The sequence below is a fragment of the Tachyglossus aculeatus genome, chromosome X1 (assembly GCF_015852505.1).
Source record: "Tachyglossus aculeatus isolate mTacAcu1 chromosome X1, mTacAcu1.pri, whole genome shotgun sequence".
Taxonomy (NCBI): Eukaryota; Metazoa; Chordata; class Mammalia; order Monotremata; family Tachyglossidae; genus Tachyglossus; species Tachyglossus aculeatus.
The window spans coordinates 71599154-71613314 of NC_052101.1; the positions used below are offsets into that span (position 1 = coordinate 71599154).

Genomic DNA, 14161 nt, shown 5'->3' on the forward strand with positions numbered 1-14161 from the left:
AACTGAGGAATAAAAGATTAATGGATGGGAACTTAATCCACAATTTCTTAACTCTGTGGCTGTCACTTTAAATTTTTCATAAAATTCTCAATTTCCTTTTTATCCGAGATTTCTTCTATTCTAAAGAAGAGATTTGCTTTACCTCGTAAAAATGTCTTAAAGGACAATACTGTGTTGTGTGAATAGCTGTAAATCACTCTAATTTAATATTCCAGAATTGAGCTGGAATTTCATAGATGACCCTTTTTTGTGTGTGTCTGTTCTAATAAAAAGAACCCTAGGGTCAATAAATCAACTATTTCCAGATGGATTAAGTTTTGCATTCTTAAGGCCCACAAGGCCAATGTGCATTGCTTCTCCTGGAGCTGTCAAAAGTAATATTATTGAGGCCATGACAGCCGCCTGAACAGAATATAGAAAGACTATATGTTTTGGAATTTCAGAAGTGAAATAGTACTGCTTGTAATTTTTCAAAATATCATAAATTAGGTGACTGAGTTTCAAAAATAAAATCTCTGTGATCTCTTTTTTTCCACCCTTTGACCTCTTTTGGTTGATAGAATTTAAAAATAAATTCACCTTTCACTTCTCTGGAAGTTATATTTAGAGAAATATATTTAACAAGACATTTTGCTTTATACCAAACTCTTTATATTATGCATATAAGTAGGAATGGAATCCTGGAAACATGGATGCTTTTGTCAACAAGGAATTGCACAGTACTTGGACTCAACATCAACTCAAATTTGTGATGTGTGTGTGGATGTATCTAAATGTGTAAAAAATATAAGAATAAATCTATGTGAGTAGCCACACATACAACCACTCAGGATATGTATTTGTCATATATGCACATATATGTATTTATATGATATATGAACATTATACACACACACACACACAAACACAAGCAAGGCAAGCAGAACAAAGATTTTTAAGAAACAGTGAAGCACATTTTTAAACAATAGTGGTAGACTGTTGGAAGATAACTGCAGTCAACATACTTGGGCTTTCACCACAAAAACTGCTACTCAGGCATCTTTCTCTCCTCGAATATCCCACCCAGTGAAGCTGTGTTGTGATGGTACTGATGACTGATTGCATTCCAGGAACTCATTGTAGGTTATCCTGTCCAGCTGTTTCATACTAGTGATATCGGTGAAAACTGCTTGGAAAGTCAGATGTGCATTCTGTGTTAGGTGAATGCTGCAAAGCCATAATAATAATAATGGTATTTGTTAAGCACTTATGACATGCTAGGCACTGTACTAAGCACTGGGGTGGAAACAAGAAAATCAGGTTGAGTACAGTCCCTGCCTCATGTGGGGTTCATAGTCTCAGTTTCATTTTACAGATGAGGTAACTGAGGCACAGAAAAGTTAGGTAACTTGCCCAAGGTCACAAAGCAGACAGGAGGCAGAGCCAGGATTAGAACCCCTGATCTTCTGAGTCCTAGGCCTGTGCTATATCCACTACAGTACCAAAGCTTTTTAGGTCTTCAGTTTGGTATGAGAAGCAGCATGGCTTAGCAGAAAGAACCCGGTCTTGGGAGTCAGAGGTATTGGGTTCTAATCCCGACTCCACCGCTTGTCAGCTGTGTGACTTTGGGCAAGTCACTTATTAGTTAACTCATCTGTAAAATATGGATTAAAACTGTGAGCCCCACGTGGGGCAACCTGATAGCCTTGTATCTACTCCAGCGCTTAGAACAGTGCTTGGCACAGAGTAAGCGATTAAAAAATATCATAATTATTATTATTATTACTCCCAAGTGCTTAGGTGCTCAATACCGTTTTTGATTGATTGATTAATTCAATCTTCCTCTTTCCTTCTCTCCTCCCTTCTTTCATTCCACAATGACCAAGATGAGGACAATGGAAAGGGTGCAGGTAGTTAAAGCCCAGGCACCTCTTTTGGGATAAATTAAGTCCTGATTGATGGACACATTTGGAGATAATCAGTTTATTCTATTTTATTACTGTTAATTTGAGGATTGCTGCAGGAAACAGAATCACACAATCATAATGATTTCGGGGTGGAGTCAAATGTAGGACTAAGATATCATTTCTGAACTTTGCTTTTCAAGGGTCATATCTTTTGTTTGAAACAAAATTCCCATCAGTCTACAAGTATTTATTGAGCACCCTTAGTGTATTTAACATTGCATGTCCTTTAGAAAGGTTAATTAATTCATTGGTAAATATTTATATTGCTTTTTGATCTGAAGAGTATGTTTCAGAAAGCATTTTCCATAGAAATGGTGTAGTATAATGGATAGAGTTCTAAATTTCATGTTAGGTGGCCTTATTTCTTTGCTACCCAGTTGCTGTGTGACTTCAGAAAAATCAATTTCTCTGAGCCTTTGTTTCCTCCTCTGAAAATTTGGGAGACTTCATGGGGTTTTCTAGAGAATTTGATAAATAAAAGCCATAGTTAAGCGCATCACCAATATAGAATGCTAAGCAATAATTTGATTCTGAAGTAAAACAAAGTTGACAGCTCTAATTCCTGAAACCCCTGTGTTTGCGTTATCTACATTTCACAAACCCTGCCCTTCCTTTCAAAAGAAAACCATTTAGAACCTAATTTATCCTTGGTTGTTTTTGAGAACAAAGCAGAAGCCACAAAAATCCTGTGAAATTCTAAACTTCTGGAAAGGGTAGTGAATTATTTATATCCTTTTATTACTCATTATTTAACTCCCTCTGGGGGAAAAGAAGAGAAACATTTATCTTTTGCAGTTTACCCTCCTGTGGAGTGAAACACAGTTGGTTTTAGGCATGAGCAAAGATTTGCAGTACAGGGCCTGTCATTTCTGAAAACTTGATTGAACCATATTCTTGATTAACCCAAATATTAGAAAGCTAAAACAATGTTAACGATGAATAGTAAAAATGCTGCATTTCTCAAATTGTAAATGAGACCCTGCTGCTATCTTCCATTTGGCTAGTCTGCGGTGATAATACCCTCTTATCTGTGGTAATTTTGGGACTTTTACAAAGTTAAGTGGTGGGTGAAAAATCCAGTGTTAGTTTATGTACAACTGGAGAACAGGGTCAAAATTACCATGTCACTTTAGGCTTTCAGTCAAAATATATGTAAGATATGACTGGGAAGGTGGATAGGGTAATTAATCAGGAAGTACTTCATGAAGGAAGAAGCTTAATAGATGGGCTTGAAGGAAAGGAAAAACATATTTTGGAGAAGCAGAGGACAAAGTGTTCCAAGTGACAGGAAAAGTGAAGCAGTTGGTAAGAGTTAGGAGAGTTGAGAATTAGGGGTGGTTGGTAGATTTGCTGGGGAGGATTGAAGGAATGATTTGGGGTGAAGCGGGAGGAGAAAGCACATAACCTAAAGGAAGCTGATGGAAAGTCTTGACGCGTGGAGTCAGTTTTCATTTTAGGTAAGAGCTGTAGCTCTTTGGCAGTGTGGCTCAGTGGAAAGAGCATGGGCTTTGGAGTCAGAGGTCACAGGTTCAAATCCCAGCTCTACCAATTGTCAGCTGTGTGACTTTGGGCAAGTAACTTAACTTCTCTGTGCCTCAGTTACCTCATCTGTAAAATGGGGATTAAGATTGTGAGCTTCCCGTGGGACAACCTGATCACCTTGTAACCTCCCCAGTGCTTAGAACAGTGTTTTGCACATAGTAAGTGCTTAATAAATGCCATCATTATTATTATTATTATTATTTGGGGATCAATCCTTGGAGGAGATTACATTGTACATTATATTGTACTCTCCCAAGTGCTTAATACACTCACTCCCTTGGTGACCTCATTCGCTCCCATGGCTTCAACTATCATCTCTACGCTGATGACACCCAAATCTACATCTCTGCCCCTGCTCTCTCCCCCTCCCTCCAGGCTCGCATCTCCTCCTGCCTTCAGGACATCTCCATCTGGATGTCTGCCTGCCACCTAAAACTCAACATGTCCAAGACTGAACTCCTTGTCTTCCTCCCAAACCCTGCCCTCTCCCGGACTTTCTCATCACTGTTGACGGCACTACCATCCTTCCCGTCTCACAAGCCCGCAACCTTGGTGTCATCCTCTACTCTGCTCTCTCATTCAACCCTCACATCCAAGCCGTCACCAAAACCTGCCGGTCTCAGCTCCGCAACATTGCCAAGATCCACCCTTTCCTCTCCATCCCAACCACTACCCTGCTCATTCAAGCTCTCATCCTATCCTGTCCGGACGACTGCATCAGCCTCCTCTCTGATCTCCCATCCTCGTGTCTCTCCCCACTTCAATCCATACTTCACACTGCTGCCCGGATTGTCTTTGTCCAGAAACGCTCTGGGCATGTCACTCCACTCCTCAAAAATCTCCAGTGGCTACCAATCAATCTGTGCATCAGGCAGAAATTCCTCACCCTCGGCTTCAAGGCTCTCCATCACCTCACCCACTCCTACCTCACCTCCCTTCTCTCCTTCTACAGCCCAGCCCGCACCCTCTGCTCCTCTGCGGCTAATCTCCTCATCGTGCCTCATTCTCGCCTGTCCCGCCGTCGACCCCCAGCCCACGTCATCCCCCTGGCCTGGAATGCCCTCCCTCCCAACATCCGCCAAGCTAGCTCTCTTCCTCCCTTCAAGGCCCTACTGAGAGCTCACCTCCTCCAGGAGGCCTTCCCAGACTGAGCCCCCTCCTTCCTCTCCCCCCTCGTCCCCCTCTCCATCCCCCCCATCTTACCTCCTTCCCTTCCCCACAGCACCTGTATATATGTTTGTACATCTTTATTACTCTATTTTGCTTGTACATATCTTTTCTATTTTATTTTGTTAATATGTTTGGTTTTGTTCTCTGTCTCCCCCTTTTAGATTGTGAGCCCACTGTTGGGTAGGGACTGTCTCTATGTGTTGCCAACTTGTACTTCCCAAGCGCTTAGTACAGTGCTCTGCACACAGTAAGCGCTCAATAAATACGATTGATTGATTGATTGATTAATACAGTGCTCTGCACACAGTATGCACTCAATAAATATAATTGATTGATTGAGGAGGGGAACTATGAGGCCTGCTGGGAGTAGCAGCTTTAGCCATTATAAGCCATGGCAGTTTCATGCCTTCTGTCACTTCTGGTGGAGGGACTCAGGGCCTGAAATCCAAACAATGAAGCCAAAGCCCCTGACTACTCTACCCTTGAATGGGTTGGTTTTCTTACACTCTTCTAATTCTGGCTATGCCACATACCTGCTGTGTGACTTTGGGCAAGTCACTTAACTTCTCTGTGCTTCAGTTCCCTCGTCTGCCAAATGGGGATTCAATACCTGTCCTCCCTCCTACTTAGTAAGTGCTTAACAAATCCATTATTATTATTACTTAGACGTTGAGCCCCATGTGGGACCTGATTATTTTGTATCTACCCCAGTGCTTGGCAAATAGTAAGCACTTAACAAATATTATTATCCTTATTGTTAGTATTATTATTATTATTATTATGGCAGTTACACCTACCTGTACCTATAGAAGACAGCTTATCTACAGAGAACAAAGCTAGTCATGCATTTCCACGCAGCTCTGAGGGTGAGAAGCAAACAGGCTCTGCCACATCTCAGTAGCCAGGATGCTGGGTTAAAGGGAAATTCAGCCCCAGGTACTCGGCCTTCAGTCTATTAAGCCACTAGGTCATTGATGAATGCACAGCTCTGAGCTGAACTGGTGCAAAAGTTCAAAGTAAATCCACATTTTCTCAGCAGAGAAACCACAACATCCTCTAAATAAGGATGCCAAGAAATCCAGAGAAGGGAATTCTGTTACACATTGAACTGCTAGATTTCCTAGTTCCAGGTCAGAACATCTGCTTTGGTCTCAGGGCAGATTTTGTGTAAGACAAAAACAAATAGTTAAAAGATTCCCTTCTTTGGGTTCTGTTGCCAAGGTGTAAAGGAGCTAAGCACAGTCCACCTGAAATTATTTTGTAAGTTATTGTTCTCCTTATCCTTTTGGGATCGCCTAACAATTGACTGTGCAATGAACAAGTTCAAATCAGAATTTTCCTTCAGGGCTTTCCATGGTTAGGCAAAGCAAACAGCCTGAACAAAGAAACAAACAGAATTCGCTAACAGAAAGACAGCCTTTAGTCTACATGCTCCAGTCATTCTGACTTTCATACATTACTTTGGAAGTCCTCATCAGCTGTCCCCTGAGGGAGCTTTCTCCTAATCAGATAACTGAGCATAGGAACTCTAGCCAAAAGGTGTAGTAGTTCAGTTGGAGATCCATGTAGGCTCAGAGGTGCATTTCTGAAGACAGCCTGTCTCCTCTTCTTCTGAAGTTGGTGAGAACTAGAAGAAGTGAAATGAGATGTAGGAAAAGGAGCTCCATGTCTCAGCAATACATAGTAATGAAAGATGGATGAAACCTGTTAAAGCCTCTAATTTTTTTATGATACTCGTTAAGCATTCACTATGTGCGAGGCACTGTTCTGGGATATATACAAGCTAATTAGGTTGGACACAGTCCCCGTCTCACATGGGTCTCACAGTCTTAATCCTCCATTTTACAGATTAGGTAACTGAGGCACAGAGAAGTGAAGTGACTTACCCAAAGTCACACAGCAGACAAGTGGCAGAGCTGGGATAAGAACCCAGGTCCTTCTGACTCCCAGACCTGTGCTCTATCCACTAGGCCATGCTGCTTCTTGTAATCTGTTGTATTGTACTCTCCCAAGTGCTTTGTACAGTGCTCAGCACACAGTAAGTGCTCAATGAATACCATTGATTGATTAATTGTTGAGCAAATGTCAACAGTCCAATCGACTGGAATATCAGCATTCTAGTGGACTGCCAACTCTACCCTCTTCCTCCTTCCCATCCTCCATCAGAACATGAACTGTTGTTGGTATACTTGGCACATAATGAGAGCTTGCCAAATACCATTATTGCTCCTATTATTATCATTATTATTGCCTTAGTCACAAATGTTCCCTATGGGGATTGAAGTTGTTCCAGACTTCTGTCGACCATTGTAGTCAAAACCTGATATTTACTTATACACAAGTTAAATTAGCCTTAGAACGAGCTGCCACCATTCTCTGAGCATAATAACTCACTGGCTTTATTAACAGTTATCTGCAAAGTGGCAAATGATTTTCCCTTATCGACCCATGTTTTTTTCTAAATGTACAATTACTACTTTGTATTGCATTTTGACTATAGTGTTATACAGTTTTTCGTTTTCCAGGAGTGTGAATCAATTTGCCATCTTCCATCTTCAAATCACCCACATTCTTGCTCTCCAAACATGGCAGTCCCATTGCAAAAATGAGATGGAAGTAAGGTGTCTAATGTCTCACACTCAGTCTTAAATAGTGTTTCATGCCATTAAGAGAATAATAATATTAATAGTGGTATTTTTTAAGCACTTGATATGTACCAGGCACTATGCTAAGTTTTGTGGTAGATGCAGTATAAGCAGATCAGAAAAAAAATCCCTCTCCCTCACCGGACTCACAGTTCTTTTTACACAGGCACAGAGAAAACAGGCACAGAGAAGTGAAGTCACTTGACTCAGGTCACACAGCAGGCAAATGGTGGAGCCAGGATTAGAACCTAGGTCCTCTTACTCCTTGAAACATGCCCTTTCCATTCAGCCATGCTGCTTCTCAAAATGCAGTCCTAGTGTTCTTGAAGTTTTTTCCACTTTTATTGTGGGTTTTTGCTCTTAACCATGGTTTCTAAGAAGAAAGTGAAAGAGCAGTTTGGGAAGAGGTAAAGAAAATTAACTCACTTGGCAATAAAGGCATATACATTTTTCTAGAGTAGTTTGTACTTTCTTATATCAAATTAAACAAATTAAAATCCTTTTTAAGAGTAAAAGGATTTTACAATAACCTCCAATGGCTTCTCATTCACCTCCACATCAAACAGAAACTCTTTACCATTGGCTTTAAAGCACTCCATCAGCTCACCCCACACTACCTCAATTCACTGATCTCTCACTACAGCCCAGCCCACACACTCCACTCCTCTATCACCAGCTTACTCACTGTGCCCCAATCTCGTCTATTTTGCCACTGCCACTTTTCCTGGCCTGGAACTCCCTTCCCCTCCTTATATGCCAGACTAACACTCTCCTGACCTTCAAAGCCTTAGTAAGGCAACATCTCCAAAAGACTTTTTCCTATTAATCCCTCTTTTTTCCAGCTCTGTCTCGCTTCATTTTTGCACTTGGATTTATGACATTTGGATATTTGATATTCACCCCACCCCCTATCCCACAGCACTTATGTACATATTTTTAAGTTATGTACTATAAATTATTTATTGTAATGTCTGTCTGCCTCTAGACTGTAAACTCATTATGGGTAGGGGACATTTCTGCTAATTCTGTTGTATCACGCTCTCCCAAGTGCTTAGTACAGTGCCCTGCACATAGTAAGCTCTCAATAAATGTCACTGATTTATTGATTATACACTCTTTTTTATCATGCAAATTTATCAAGAAGCAGGCTTAGCACTCTTCTGAACCTCACAATCCCTTGAAATTTAGACATACAGGTGAATTGACACCTGAGCCACTTATGTCCCATAAACTTTGAGTCTTCTGAAACACAGTTTTGCCACCACTGGGTCTTTCAGGAATCTATCCTTATCAGTTGGAGAGGGAAACCTGTTCTCTTAACATTGAACTGAGTGCTTTGGAAGGCACAACTCTATAGTTCTGGCTCCAGTAGGTGCATTCTGCTTATGGCACAAAGCACCATGTTTCATAAGTTTACACTCTGCTAAAACATTACACCGGGGAAGACACAAAGAATGATTTTACAAAGTGCAGTGACATACTCAAGATTTGCTTGTTAAATGTGTTAAGGTGGCATGAAAGAGCCCTTTGAATCAGGCAAAATGGAACACAGGAATCAGAGCAGGAACTTGGGACTTTGAAAGGGAACAAGTGAGACCTAATAGTCTCTCTCCAGGAGCCTTTATTCAATGTACTTTCCTCTTCTTCTTTTACTCTTCTAGTTGGCATATGAATGTTATACAGCTCAAAGTAACTAAACATTTAAGTGCTTTTTACTGTGATTTTGTATGTTTATTTACACACACACACACACACACACACACACACACACACACACACCTGATATTCATCCCACCCTCAGCCCCACAGCACTTATGCACATATTAGTAATTTATTTATTTATCTCTAGACTTTAAGCTTGTTGTAGACAGGGAATGTATCTGCTAACTCTGTTGCATTGTACTCTCCTAAACATTTAGTATAGTGTTCTGCACCTAATAAGCACTCAATAAATACCATTGATTTCTTGATTCCTACTCACAGATGACATCAATGACAATGAAATTCACTTATGGGTACATGTGTGGCTGAAAAAGATAAATGTCAGACCCATCTCCTGACCTCATTGTCCAAACACAAAGACTGTCTCTTGGTGTGTTAGTTAGTTGAGGTGCCTGATGCTGTTATTCCTTTTTGCCTCCTTGTCCTTGTCATGATCGTTACAGAATCGTTACAGAATTTCTGCTCTAAAAAAAGCCCTCCTTTCTTGATTGAGGGCCACCATGCTGGTCTATTGGCAGCAATTCGCTTTCAATTTTCCTCTCATTGTTTGAAGTTTGATTTCCTGAATTCTTAAAATGTTTCCTCTGCCCAACTTGTTTTCCATTTCCCAATTTCAGATGACCTTGCAGGAGCTGTTTGGATAATCTGATTGTTATCCACCCTTCTTTACATGTCCCACCCAGTGCAGCTGTGTTGAGGTGGGTGAAGCTCCAATGTGAGGAGACTGAATTTATTCTGGGACCTGATTGTTCACGATCATGTCTCACCATTTAGATGTTGAGTATAGCTTGTAAGTGATGCTAACGGAACTACTCAAGGATTTGGCTGTAATGTCTATGTGGCCTTTCAGCCTTAGTGAAGATAGGACAGCACTACAGCTCTGTTCCCCCTTAGGTTGGTCTGAAGCCTGATACCAGCCAAAGGATGTGCCAGTGCTTAATAATGATGTTGCATCACTACAGAATGGATAAGTGACTACTTGGGAAGGTATTGTATATCTGGCATTGGTTCATTATAGTAACTATTTGTTTGAACTTGTGTTACATATAACTTGTCCAGAAATTATTTTCCAAGTGCATATTCATCAATATTATGAGCTGTAAGATTTGGGGATCTTCAAAATTTCTCATATCAGTGTTCCACACCATAGGATTGTGACTGTAAATCATGGTTAGTCATGTTAAAAGTAGAGAAACCAGACAAAAAATGCATGATTGCTAAAGGGAAGCAGTGTGGTCTAGTGGAAAGAACACTGGCCTAGGAGTGGGAGGACCTGGGTTCTAATCCTGGCTCTGCCACTTGCTTGTTGTGTGACATTGGACAAGCCACTTAATTTCTCTTTGCCACAGTTTCCTCATATGTAAAGTGGGACTTCAATACCAGTTCTCCTTCCTACTTAGTCTGTAAACCCCATGTGGCACAGGTACTGTGTTCAACCTGGTTATCTTGTATCTACACCCAGCCTTTAGTACTATGCTTGGCACATAGTAAGTTCTTAATAAATAATAATACTAGTAATTATAATAATGGTATTTGTTGAGTACTTACTGCCAGGCACTGTACTAAGTCCTGGGGTGGATACAAGCAAATCATTTTGGACACAGTCCCTTGTGCCATGTAGGGCTCACAGTCTTAATCCCCATTTTACAAATGAGGTAACTGAGGCCCAGAGAAATGAAATGACTTGCCCAAGGTCATGCAGCAGACAAGTGGTGGAACCAGGATCAGAACCCATGACCTTCATGACCTCTGCAACATTGCCAAGATCCACCCTTTCCTCTCCATTCAAACCGCTACCCTGCTCATTTAAGCTCTCATCCTATCCCGCCTGGGCTACTGCACCAGCCTTCTCTCTGATCTCCCATCCTTGTGTCTCTCCCCACTTCAATCCATACTTCATGCCGCTGCCCGGATTGTTTTTGTCCAGAAATGCTCTGGGCATGTTACTCCCCTCCTCAAAAATCTCCAGTGGCTACCAATCAATCTGGGCATCAGGCAGAAACTCCTCACCCTCGGCTTCAAGGCTCTCCATCACCTCGCCCCCTCCTACCTCACCTCCCTTCTGTCCTTCTACAGCCCAGCCCGCACCCTCCGCTCCTCTGCCGCTAATCTCCTCACCGTACCTCATTCTCGCCTGTCCCGCCATCGACCCCTGGCCCACATCATTCCCCGGGCCTGGAATGCCCTCCCTCTGCCCATCCACCAAGCTAGCTCTCTTCCTCCCTTCAAGGCCCTACTGAGAGCTCACCTCCTCCAGGAGGCCTTCCCAGACTGAGCCCCTTCCTTCCTCTCCCCCTCGTCCCCCTCTCCATCCCCCCATCTTACCTCCTTCCCTTCCCCACAGCACCTGTATATATGTATATATGTTTGTACATATTTACTACTCTATTTATTTTACTTGTACATATCTATTCTATTTATTTTATTTTGTTAGTATGTTTGGTTTTGTTCTCTGTCTCCCCCTTTTAGACTGTGAGCCCACTGTTGGGTAGGGACTGTCTCTATATGTTGCCAACTTGTACTTCCCAAGCGCTTAGTACAGTGCTCTGCACACAGTAAGCGCTCAATAAATACGATTGATTGATTGATTGATTGATTCTGACTCCCAGGCCTGTGCTCTATCCACTACACCATAATAATACAGCAATTATTATTCTCAAATCACCCAGAGGAGTCAAGCATATTTAAAACTGACAAAGAGCAAAAAGGTAGAGGAAAAATAAATACCAATTCTTACACTTTAAACTTCAATATTTACACAAAATTCAGTAAACAAACAAGCTTTCTTGAATTGACCACATAAGAATGAGGCCTGTATTTATAAAGGGAAACATATCACTTGGGCTGTGAGCCCCAGGTGGGACAGGGAGTCTGTCCTCCCTGAATACCTCATGTCTGCCCCAGCAGATATTTGCTTGGCATATAGCAAGTGCTTAACAAATGTAATTATTATTATTATTATTATTATTATCATTATTATTATTATTATTATTATTATTATCATTATTATTGTCAGGAGTGGGGGAGTCAAAACACCCCTTTACATGTATTTAAATTTAATTTAAAATCTCTGCCTGATTGGCTGACCTGATCTTAGGCTCATATTAGCTAGGCTAATCTCCCCTCAGAAGGCTCCAGTCTCTCAAAGGATCCTGGTAAATGCAGCCCTTCATGATCCTGGGAAATATCATTCCCAGAAAGAAAAGGGTTAAAGAAATAAGGTTCCTACTCCTCCTTCAATCCCCTTTGGTTACAATTCTGGCTGTACAAAGGACATGGATATATTTTCTACCAGGTTCTGCCACCTGCAGCAAATGCATTCAATAGTATTTATTGAGTGCTGACTATGTGCAAAGCACTGTACTATTTCAAAAGGGGAGATAGTAATAATAATAATAATGATGGCATTTGTTAAGTGCCTACTATGTGCCAAGCACTGTTCTAAGCACTGGGGTAATAATAATAATAATGATGGTATTGATTAAGCGCTTACTATGTGCAAAGCACTGCTCTAAGCTCTGGGAAGGTTACAAGGTGATCAGGTTGTCCCACGGGGTGCTCACAGTTTTAATCCCCATTTTACAGATGAGGTAACTGAGACACAGAAAAGTTTAGTGACTTGCCCAAAGTCACACAGCTGACAGTTGGTGGAGCTGGGATTTGAACCCATTACCTCTGACTCCAAAGACCATCAGTTTAGTGAGAACTGGTGCTTTTGTCACTTACATAGAATTATGTCTTTATTACCAAACTGAATTTCAGGGCAGAGACAATTAGAGCATTCAAGAAAAAAATAAAACAGTTTACCCCATCCAATCTAATGTTCTGTGTTGCTTTGTCTGTGAACACTTGGCCTTGTTCTGTCATTTTTATTCCAATGTTTCCTGAGGTAAAAGAAGGGGCAGTTTAGGCAGAACAAGGTTCGTGTGAAGTAAAATGAATCTTATTCTGTCTCCATTTTCTTTACTTTGACTTCAGGATGTATCAGAATGTAGGGAAAGCTGTGAGTTCATAGTATCCATTTCACTTGTTCATCACAGTAGTAGCAATAGTATTTGCTTCCTCTCCCAGAGAGGTGTAGCATAAAGAACACAGAGCCACCAGCATACTCCAAGTCAGTCACCTGTAGTCCAACTCCTTACCAGGAGGTCTAAGTACGTGGCCACCAGTCCAGATACTGAGAGCGGGGAGGATGAGATTTTAACACATCTATTCATTTCTATAATCTTTCCTCAACTTGACACAGCCAGCTCACCTTGGCCCTCCTGAAGATGGTTCCCAGTGACAACCCCAGTCCCTGTACTGTCAGTTGGGTTTCCTTGGCTTCTCATTTAGTGGTTGAGGAGGAAGTTGGCATCTCTCGGTCTTCAGTGGTCCCCGTTCATCACTCTTGGTACCTCCTCCCATGCTCCCATTGATCTCCATCTTGTGGCCCAATCTGCCATTTGGTCTAGAGGAGCAGTACCCCCAAAATACCAAGGTGTTGGTGAAATGGGGCACTAGGGTCACTCCCAATATGCAATGGGGCAGGGGTTGGAGGTACCCTGCAGAAGACACCGCAGGCTGCATTCCGGGTTAGGCCTGGGGGACACGCCATGGCCTGTGGTGTTGGAGTGTTTGTAGAAAGGGGCAGTGGTCCCAAGGGTACTGGAGCTGGGCATTGGAACTAGTGGTGGGGTGCTTCATGTGGGCCCAGAGATCCTGTTGCACCATGGATAAGGACTGTAGCAGTGGCATTTGGGCCTTTGGGGTGTGCCGTAGGTTGTGGGTGCTGCACGTGGGCACAGAGGCCCTGGGCCACCTTGGAAGTGGACTGTAGAGGTGACAGTTTTGGCCCTCGGGGTGTGCTGCAGGTGAGAGGGATCAGGAGAAAGGTGGGGGCATGTTGGGTGATGATGATGGCAGCTCAGAACCCCATCTCCATGTCATAAGGCTTATTCTGGACTGCAGGGATGACAAAGTGGCTTGGATCTCCCTCTCTGCCCCAGATCTCCCTCTCTATCCCATGGCATTCAACCCAGACCTTGGTTTTAGAGCAGGAGAAGGGAGGAAGTGGGGAAAGACACTGCAGCAGCCTGGAGACATCCCGTGGCAGCAGAGGCTCTATGCATGGGGTGCTGTGGCATTGGGGGGAGG

At 42.3% G+C, this 14161-nt stretch overlaps 1 protein-coding gene across 4 annotated transcripts in view; it reads left to right on the forward strand.

Moving 5' to 3' along the window:
- FHIT (fragile histidine triad diadenosine triphosphatase) overlaps positions 1 to 14161 on the forward strand; it is a 1410080-nt gene that overhangs the window by 384333 nt on the left and 1011586 nt on the right. The gene's annotated exons all lie outside the window — the stretch shown is intronic.